Here is an 11762-nt window from a genome sequence, read left to right as displayed (position 1 = left end):
ATTTAATAATAATCGTTTTATTTTAAATAATTATAAAATTTTTAAAAAATATTATAAGTAAATATATTTTATTTCAAAATATTTTAGTTACAATAATAAGAATCTATTTGATAATAAGTATTATTGGTTTTCTATATAAAATATTTAATAAATAGAAAATTGTGTACTTATTTAAGTTGATAACGTAAGTAATTCCTTTAGATTTAAAAATATTTTTTATTTAATTAAAAATATTTTTACTTTAATTCTACTAGCGCGAATAGAAAAATATATATGCAGAATAAGTTTAAAAAAACATAAAAATATTCAAAATTAGGACGAAAGCATTGTACAAAATAGCATGTTCGCTGATGACGTCAACAGTTGTGCAAAGAGAAGGGAAACGAGATAAAGTGAGACAGTGTGACTCTGGTTGAATTTCCAACGTGGACGTATGTCATTGGAGGATATGAAGATGACGAGTATACCGTTCCAAGTGGAACTCTCGTCGTTCGAAAGTAACTTTTTAACATAATGAAAAGAACATAAAACTCTGTTCTCTCGGCTACTTTGAAATCTTTGCTTTCACACAGTAATGTATAGTCAATATATAATAGTGCTGAAATAATACTCGCGCAGAATATAGATGGATCAAAATGTGGATAATTGAAAATACATTGTGCTTTATTTCAAACATGATCAATTGTCATATAATGTATAAACTGTGTTATAAACTGTCATATAATGTATAAAATGTATTAGGATGAAATAATGAACGATTTCATAAAATACGTTTCGCACGATTTTTGTGAGGAACGAATGAATCTTTTTTTTTTTTAAAAAAAGATATGCATTTAATAAAAATTTTTTTTTCTTTTATATAAAAGAAATATCTCTTTTTTCTATTTAAAAAATTTAACGGACACGTAAAACCTGACAAGATAATTTGGTTTAAAAGTGATTTGTCAATATCTGGTGCGATTACTCTCGCCGATAACCTACCTCTTGAACTTTCTTTAGCCACGTCGATTGTATTCCAAATCGGATTTGGCACGAAAGCTGCATTTGATACGATATGCGTCTCGCGATCTCCTCTGCACGATTAACTGCTTGTATATCTCGATGTGATAGTCTATTCTAAACTATCGATCGATCAAGTCGTTTTCGATTCAGGGAGTAATAAAAATTTGATCTAGATAAAAAATGCAATCAAAGTATGTAGTAAGCTTTTATTTTCTTTTATATAATTAAATTTATCTTCCTGTATGTGTTGCGTGCAATGAACGATTTTTATGCAGATATGTTTTTTAAATGAATATTTAAGTTTAGCGAAATATTCAGCTTATAATAAAAATAGTTATTTTAACATATCGATACATTTCATATTGTGTGCAGCTAAACGGATAAAAGAGTTTATCTTATCTTACGTCACCTTTTGTATAATGTTTATTATAGACGTAACATTCCTTATAATTGATTAAAGAATCTTCGATTAGAAAGATGTTTGTGAACAAATATTTATTGATTAGTTGTGTAGCATAATTTATCTCTTAAAATATCAAAGGTTGAAGTTGAATTGATGTAATGGTATCATCGTGACAATTGATAGGACAGTTTCTAAAAATAATTGGAATAATGATAACGTTTGACAAAATAATGTTAAAACTAATAAAAGATTAACTTTATTTCTCGATTTATTTTTAATATAATTTGAAGAAAAGATAATGTGATCGATATATCGTTAGAGACTCACGAACATACGACCTCAATTAAATCAATTAACTGTATTTTTCCAACATGTTCGTTATTGCGATGTCTTTTGTTTTATTAATTGACTTTCTTACCTAAAAAACAGAATAAAACTTTGTTCTTCTTCTCTTTTTTCGCTGCTCTTAGTAGCATGAGCAGCACTTAATACTTTAACGTCTAAAACGATATTAATGCGCAACGATGTATAAAAATAATGAATAATACACGGATTGAAGTTTTGTTAAATGTGATTTGCGGCATATTGTAATCTTCCTATAAACTTGTGTAAACATTTTTTTTTGTTTTAGAATATTATTATAATACTTTGTAATATTGTAATATTATTATATTATAATACTTTGTCAAATTTTTTGTCAAAATTTTTGAATATATAAGCAATTAATATTTCGGCGTAGTTAACATTTCCAAATAATATCGTTATAACATTTCCGAATAATATCGTTATATCATTTCACGCGAAGGAAAATACAATAGGAATAGATGTATGTATATGTTATTATAATTATTAATCACATTCCAATTCATAATGTTTAATATGGCATAATATCGTTTAATTCCAAATAAATGATAAACGTAACGTAATATCGATCTATCTATACGCTGACGGAATTCGTTACCGATCTCGCGCAAAGTCCTCATTAATGAAACTATCGAGTTCGCAACTCAATCAATTCAACAGCGCGCGAGACTGGAAAACTTCTCTCGATCGAGTATCCATATCCTTTTCTCAGATAAATGAATTCCAATCTATCCTTACGTGTTGTATCAATGAAAATAGCCCACAATGAAATTCACCATTTTCGTATAAGACAGTTCATTTATATATATAATTATAATTACGTTCGCAAACGAATGATTTGATGAATATTCTAACGTGACAAATAAATGTTAATGAACAGGTTGAGCTGACCTCTTTTCAGTGACCAAATTATTTCGTAGTCCGTTATGAATACCGTTAATCGTATGTCGGACAACTTGCACCTGGAAAACTTACTGTTAAATACATCATATGAAAGAGAGAATAGCGTAAAATAAACTTAAAAACTATTCTTTTATCTTATTTTTTAAAAGTTAATTTCATTCTTCGTAATATTATTCGTAATATTTAATATCTGGAATATTAAAATTATTTTATATTATCAAAGACGAGTAATTCTGTTACGTATTATATTACTATTATTTAATTCTATTGCGTATATTTTTCTCGGCAAAATCATAAATTATTAGCTAGATCGATTTATTTTCAATCCATAATAGATTTTAATATAGAAGCTTGAGTCTATTAACGAATTGAGTCTATTAACTAATATGTGTATGATCAAAAGATATGAATCTATGAACATTTTATTGATAAACATGACAAAATACATTATAAAATCATTTTTTAAATAGCAATTCATTATATTAAAATGTGACGTAGATACTTTAGTTATTTAGCTTTACATTCTTACTGACATAACTAAAAACTAAATATTAATATTGTTTCAAGAAATTAATTAGGAACGTTTTTTAATCGAGCTTATATTGATTTATTAAAAATTTTTATAATTATAAGTGGAACTTCATACATATATTCAAAGATATACTATATTTTTTGTAAAGGTTATCAAAAAGTGAAAAAAATTGATTATCCTCTTTTATATTACGCCTTTTTATAAAATTATAAATCATTTACATATGTAATATTATATATTTTAATGCATTAAACAATGTAATATTTTTATTTAATTTTGAAATTCTTTAGCAACAACGGACAAGTATCGCAGAGTCATGTTTTTGGTATCACATTAATGGCGCGTTAGTCTATCGAGAATTACCTCCATTTACTAACGCTCCACATCAATTCGACTGTTTCTTGTCGAAGAGCATCGCAATCACCTGTTTATCGCTTCGCATTCCGCTCAACTTCCATTATCCTCTTCCATTCGTGCCATCTCCGTAGAGCGAGAAAGCGAAGCATGTTAGCGAAAACGTTGACTCCATTTGGCACGAGTCTAGTTTGCGCTCGAGGCGGATTCAGCGGCGTCGGAGTTTTCCATCGGTCCATCTCCACGGACACAAGTCCTTGCACTGAGTGAGTTTGCACTGGAAATATTCCGACGAGACTTTAATGCACTTTGCGACATTTTCACACAAATTTAGTCTACTTCGTCTCGTATCGAATTCTTTTTTTTTCACGATACGTGCATCATATGCTTTGAAAAAATTTTCTATGCAGACACTGCTAATATCCCAAAAAAAGGGAGGGTATCCAGAAAAATTTTTGTCGTTTTCCATGTAAAAAATTAAAGAAGCATATTCTATGGTTTCTTCATTAATATTAAATGTACTAGCAAGTTTTCTGCAGATCAATTTTGAATTCTCGATTACAATCTTCAAATCTTCACCATTCATGGAAAATGATCTTCCAGATCGGAATGGCCATTCTTAAGGCTCCCATCGCTTGAAGCAAACGTTTGGAACCAATTTTGAACAGTTCTTTCCTTTATCGCATCTTCCCCAAATGCCACACAAATTTTTTGACAGATCTCTGATGCGTTAGAACCAAATTTGAATTCGTATAATAAATACGAATAATTTGTTTTTAGCTAGCGATATTAAAGATAAAGAAAATGCACAATTTAAAGTTTAAAATATGTTAATTCAATGACCCAATGTGTGTATCTTATGGTTCGAGTAATGTATGGTATATAATACACATTAGTTGTCAATTAGAAAAATTCCTAGAATTGTGACCAACAAAAATCAGTAAGAACTTTTCTATCTAATATCGAAAAAAAGAATACATATCTATATCACAAATCACGCTCAACAGTTAAATTGTCTAATTGAAAATATAAGAGAAAAGATTGAAATGATAACGAATTAAGTAATTTATAATTTTATAAAAATTATTGGATTTATTAATGATATAATATTCTATTATTTCTTTAAGGATTGATTTTTTTTTTATTAACTTCAATTTAACCAAAATTTCAGTCTTTTCGTAGAGTAAAAGTAGATAGATAAAAATAATATCGATTATTTATTCATAATAGATTCGTTAAAATCGAAACTCTAAACTAAAAAAATAGATTTTTATAAATTAAAAGTGAAAGATTCAGAGAATTTTTATATATAATTATTCGGGCGAAAAATAATTAGTTTTTTGAAAATATCCGACTACGATATATAAAATAATTTATAGTTTAATTGATGTAATTTGCGAGGAATATGATCGATATAGCAATCCGATTACGAATCTCTTTCAAATGTATTTCGATGCACACAATAGTGGAATATTTATTTGCACAAAGCATGGAAAAAATATAGTATATACGTTAAGAATGTTGACAAAAAATTTTCAAATATGTGTATTTATCGCAAATAAGATATTCAAACATCTATTGTCGTGAATAATGTAAATGACATAAAACATATCGATTATTATTTGCGATTCGTGCTACTTGTATATTGTGGTTTTAAAAAAATACGAATAAGAGGCACATGCGGGCTTCCGGGATTGCAGAAACATTTTTGCAACGTATACGAATGCGGAAGTTGCACGTGCTCATTATTAATTGTTGTTAATCAGCATTTTAAAAAAGACAAATTATAGTTTGCACACTAAAAAGTTTTTCAATAAATAATTTATTTGTGTATGCCTTTAATTCTTTTACATTATTATTTTCAATTATTGCTTCTAATATTACATATTAAATATAAATATTGGTGCAAATGTATATTAAAGTTATAAAATTATAAAATATATTAAAATTATAAAAATTGCAATTGATCTTCGTTAACATAATATTTTGTTACATTTTAATTTATAAATTCATACTTTCTATGTAATTTATTATAAATTATCAAAATATTATAAAGATTCTTTTAATTTTAATATCTTTTAATTCTGATTTTAGCATAGTATATTTATTGAGATTGCAAGTTGCAAGCACCTAAATAAACATGTACATTTATATGTATTATATGTATAGAACGTAATTTGTACTATATAATTATATTAAATGTCCTCTTTCGCCTATACTTTAAATAAATAATACTTTATTATACTAAATAATACTTTAAATAATAAATACTTTAAATAAAATCGTTTTTTAACGTATATTCTGATATAGATTGAAACATTTAAATTTAAGATTGTTACTTGATTTATTTGTTACGTTGCATTTAAAAAGTTTGTGCAAATGTGTTGCAAATTTATATATCTCTAAAAAATGAAGATTAAATTGTTTATGCGTGTTTTATGTTTTTAATCATGTAATAAACATATGATAACGTTATCAAGCATATCAGTAGTCTTTATGGTTTTAAGAATAACTTTACTTTTAACATCGTATCAGTATCTCCAAGCAATTCACGATAACAAGATTACATAGTGAATTTAGCATATTATACTGAAGCATATATGGTATAGTATGTTCTAGAAATATACTTTGTATAAATATATTTTTATATATCTTTATATACGTTTTTACATATTTTCAAAAAACTTAGAAATTCTTAAAATATTAATATGGATATTTGCTTGACAATAATTAAAGTATATTATTATTTTAAGCTTTATTATTTTAAGTTTTGTTTTTTAAATGCATTATTATATAGTTTTATTATTTTAAGTGCATTATTATTTTAAGTTTAATTAACTTGGTTAGTTAATCAATTCTTTCTTATAATATAATTAAATAATATAATTAAATAACATTTTCTTAAACAATTTGTTAATTAACTCTTAAATAAAATTGTTAAGACGAGTGTAAATAACAAATTTTAATAAAAGACAAAAGTAAATGTGTTTTCAATGAAAAAATGAATCTTTTTCAGAAATTAATTCGCTTTTTATATCCTACAAACGGTTGTACAAAGCATACTTTTAATTAACGCCGTTGATTAAAAGTCTACCTGAACAAAAACGAATATTTGAGGATTGTAAACAACAGCTCGACAAATAATTTATTATTCAATACGATCACTAGAGCATAATTCTAAATAGACTCTGCACCATTCAACTAGCTATACTTTTTGTAATGACAAAAGTTTCGTAATCATTGAGTGAACTTTCTGCGAAAACGAGTCTATTGGTTTCACAAATCGGTAGTTTCGAGTATTGATTAATTATAAGGGAGCGCTATAAAGACGTATACAACACATAGAGCTATGAAATACAGGCACTTGCCTGCTTGTGAGTCTCGTAAAGGCAACATCGTGATCAACGTAACTGATGAATGAGGATGCTCCAAATTGCCTTTACGTGACTTCCAGTTAAATCCACGTTATTGTTATATCAATTTTATAGAGAATTTTATAGAGAAGAAAAAAATAAAAACAATTAAATTGTTTGCGTTAATCTTTTTCTTAATCTCACGAAGTAATTTTTCTTTCTATCATATAAAATTATGTCATTCAATTTTTTCAATTAAATTTTCAGATTTTAAAATAAGGAAGGCAGTAGAGTATTTGCAGTAAAAGCTTTATAAAACATTTTATTACTTTAATGCGAATAAAAAAATATGCATTTGAGTTTTTTAATATATTCTCGCAAAATTAACTTTCCCTTTTTTAATATTATAATATTACTTAATTTTTTAAATTGAAGTTATTTTAATTTATTACAGAAATTTATTTTGCAATCTTCTATGATATTCCAACTGCGCACGGTCCAACATGTTCTTAATACAGCGTACTTTTAATATTGCATATACGCATGATAAGCTGCATTTATATGCAGTTTGCGTATACCTAGTAAATTCAAGGGAGTCGTTTGCATCGCTGATGTTCGCATCCGCGAGTTGCATTTATGCACTTTCACTAGAGCCAGTAAGATTAGAAACCAGTATATGACATTTATTCCATGACATTTATTCCATTATTCGATGGTCCTTACTGAAAAACATATGAAAATACGAAAAATACTAAAATTGTAAATTATATTGTGCTACATTATAATTTTGCTCTATCTCTATTGTATCATTAATAGAATTTGTATCATATATGTGTACGTGTATGTGTATCTATGTACATACATATGATATAAAGATTTATACAAAATTAAAATATATATTTAATAATTATTTGTAGACATGCATAAATTTTTGCAACTCATTAACATTGCATTAAAATTATTTCTATAGATTTCTTAACAAATAGTTTGGAAGATTATATCATTCGTCAGATAGATGTAAACACTATAATTAGGATATTCTAATTATACAACAGTATGAGTACCACAATTCACAGAGAGATTATCTATTTAAATGAGCAAAGTTGAAATTGCAAAATGACCATTATAATTACTCCGACATCGGAGCAACGGCTTTCGAAGGGCTGTATAATAGTTTGCGTGTGCAGCGGAAGCCTGCAAGGGTGATTGCTTAGAAGTTAACTCGCGAGGGCAGCGCCTCCGGGGTGCGATAACGTTATCGTATTTTAACGTCACTTACAAGGTGGACAGAACTGGTCGTCAGCCTGTCATCCATTATCATCGTCTACGCGTTTCCCTAACAAGAATTGATTCTCAAATCGCTTTAGATCTATAAAATATCATTGTTCTATTTATATTCTATTTATATTCTAATGAATTCTCTAGATTCTTTAGATGAACAGTAATAACCATTTGCTCTAAATAAAATAGAATAGTGCTGAACGTGATCACATTTTTTTTCAAACAACGTAAAATACTAATTAATATTTATTTAAAAAGGAAATAGACTTTTAAGTCCTTTCAAAGCTGAAAGGACTTAAAAGATGAGCTATTTCAAATTAATTGTAAGCAGAAAGGAAAGGTGAAAGGCAATAAACATTTTATGAATTTTTTTATTATGTAAAACATTTCATTATACAAGTTATTATTGTTGAATGAATTAATAAATTATTCGAAAACAAATGAAAATTAAATATTAATTCTTTAATTGAATTTTTAAAGTATTAGTACGTATTATAGACTAAAATAAAATTATATTACTGTTCGTCGTGTACATATAAATACGTATAAATATTACAAAGATATATAAACATTGTATGTACAAAATCACATTTCGTTTCATGGATATTAAAATGTCAATCAACCATTGCAGTCTACAATTATTGAATTTTATTATCAACGTATTTTATCGAGCCTGTGACATTGAAAGAGTTATAATGATATTTGTTATCCGAGTTGCAGTAACATGATATAGCTTTAAGCGAAAATTCATGGTCGAAAATGCAGATATGATATTACGTATAACAATAGATTTTTATCATTGTACATATTTAATATGTACGGCGTAAACGTCATATTAATCTGTGATACACCTATCTGTTTTATTGTCTCATATTTGATATATCTTTATTTTCCGATTTTTTTTCATTAATTGATGTATCACGTTTTAAATCATAGAGTTTCAGCACTTTAGTTATTGATTAATTACTGTTTTCAGTTAGTTATAATATTCAAATAATAATACTCAGCTTTAATACGTATTAATAAGATAATATTTATGCTGAAAATGCATATGACTGATAATACTTATTTCTTTAAATAATTACATTTTACAATGGAGTTTCAATATTTTATTAATTTGATTGAGTTATTAATTTGATTAGTAATTACTCTTTTTCAGTTAGCTATGATACTCGTATAATTCTGATATCAATGTAATATTTATATTCAGTCATTAATATATATTATTTAAATAATTTTTGAGAATTAAAATACGGTGCTCAAGAAATAAAGTACAGTATTTAAAAAAAAATTTTATTTTAATAGATTAAAACGAAATAAAATAATGCGTGATTTATTAAAAATGAAATGTATAATTATCTTTTAGATACATATAATCGTACATCATACGTACAAAAATATGCATATATTAGGTGTAGTAAAAAAGTAAAAAGAAATTCATTATTTTTGCATGAAATTGAATGGAAAAATAATGATTTCTTTTTACTACACCTAATATATATGGTTGTGATATGTTGTTGTTCTTTTTAAAAACGCATAAAGCAGTAAGCTTCAATCTGATGGTTCATGAAACAAAGTATATATAAAATGTAAAAATCATTATTCATAATTCAATACGTGAAAAGTAGATATCCAGCTTTCTCTGCGGTGCTAGTAAATGGGATCTGTAAATATGTAATACACAATTCGCCGATGCCGATGCGGTCGTGACTAAGGTGTTTTTTTGTTATTGACGATATTGGGAAATGCTCGACGCAGTGAGTCTCGATAGTGAGAGTGTAAACTCCAGAGCTCGTCCCATAAACACAAAGTATCTACCTGCAATAGTACATGTATACTTCGTGCATGTATTGTACATATGCAATACAATATTTTATCTAGTGACCGCTGCGTACTGTTCTTCCATTCATCTCATTTTTCTGCTGTTTTATTTTTTCAAGTTACTTCACTATATCTATTTTTTCGTATTGCCAAGTCAAATTGGTTTACCTTAAAAATATTTATTATAATTAGAACAATGTTGTTCTAACAAGATTTGAAATTCTAAACATTGATTTGAAGTATATCAGCATTTTCCTTCCTTTTTTCATCTCTCATTAAAAAGGAAGTTATAATAGAGATGTAATAGCTAATACATCAAACCAATGCTTAGAATTACAAAGTTTGAAGTATACCACGGCATTAAAATATCAGCATCTGTTCTTTCCTATTTCTATTTTTTCTCTGCAATTCAGATTTCTTATCGTACACATTATTATATGCACATATACCTATTTATTATCAATATATCGATATATCGATTGAATAAAATATAAATATTAATTTTATAAATTGATTGAAATGGTTTAAATTAAATAAATAAAGAAATGAAAATGTAATTGAATAATAAAAGAAAAAATTTGGTTTCTCGTCATAAAAACGTAATTTTGACAATTTTAGATTTCAACAGAATTGTAATTCCTCGAAAAATATTTAAAATAAGCTTTAAATTAGGATAGAAAGACAGCACTTTCCTTTATTGAAAAAGTACTAACAAAGAACGTGCAGCATCTCTTTTCTTACTACATCAAATAATTTAGAATTCTTAATTCTTTTTCATTCAAGACGCTTTTCCTTTCGTTTATTTACCACGGTTCGACTTGTAGTATTCGTTGTTGAATCTTTTATTCGGACGTGTGACTCAATTTCAGTCCCACAGGAATTGACTTGAGACGGATCGAAATGGCTTCCGAAGCAGTTGCCGAGGGGTGTCTGCTATCTTCTCGACGGAAGCGAACGAATAGCCTTTAATAATTGATATATGGCGGTGACTGATATCACCAGTCAATCGTCGGATCTCTTACTCAACAAAAGAAAGATTTATTGTGAGCATATGAGCATATGAGACTAGTTAAATTATGTGATTTTATTAGATATCATGAAGAAGAAATGTATAGTTAGAATGTTGTGAAGAATGTAAGTATTTATTTATGTGAAGCACATATTGAGAGAAATGTGTTTGATAATTATAATAATTGCATGGACAATAATTATGATTAAGAGCTCCATTTTTACAGTTATTGTTGTTATAATTTAGTGACATAAATTAGATTTATAGTTCAAAAAATATCAAAAAAATATACAATTAGCATAAAAAATGATTATAAATTATGATCTTTTCTCTCAATATATATTCCTAAATAATTATTTTTAGGGAGATATAACCATGTTTCTCAATTATGATCGTGACCAGAAATTATATAATTATTCTTGTCAAAATTTTTAATATAGAATTGAATTTGGAGCCATATTTTTCATACAATATTTTCAAAATAAAATCATAAATTCTAAGTATTAAAGTACCAGAGAAAGTGAAACATTTCTCGAATATATAAACACCAATGTCAATGGTTCACGAAAAGAATAAGTTTGCTAAAAATGTAGCTAAATATTGGTATGAAAATAATATTTTATTGGATTATTAAAATAATTGTATAGGACTTTCAAGCATGCTGAAAAAGAAAGTTTTACATTCTAGCAAGGAGTTTTGACATTCTTTGCTTGAACATAATCCTACATAATTATTTTGATG

At 26.7% G+C, this 11762-nt stretch overlaps 1 protein-coding gene across 2 annotated transcripts in view; it reads left to right on the top strand.

Moving 5' to 3' along the window:
* The window catches only part of LOC108693921 (FK506-binding protein 2), a 64693-nt gene that overhangs the window by 1161 nt on the left and 51770 nt on the right, over positions 1-11762 (top strand). The gene's annotated exons all lie outside the window — the stretch shown is intronic.

The sequence above is a fragment of the Atta colombica genome, unplaced genomic scaffold (assembly GCF_001594045.1).
Source record: "Atta colombica isolate Treedump-2 unplaced genomic scaffold, Acol1.0 scaffold111, whole genome shotgun sequence".
In the NCBI taxonomy this organism is placed as follows: domain Eukaryota; kingdom Metazoa; phylum Arthropoda; class Insecta; order Hymenoptera; family Formicidae; genus Atta; species Atta colombica.
Note: the sequence above shows the minus strand (reverse complement) of the source record. Positions and strands in the feature narration are given on the sequence as shown.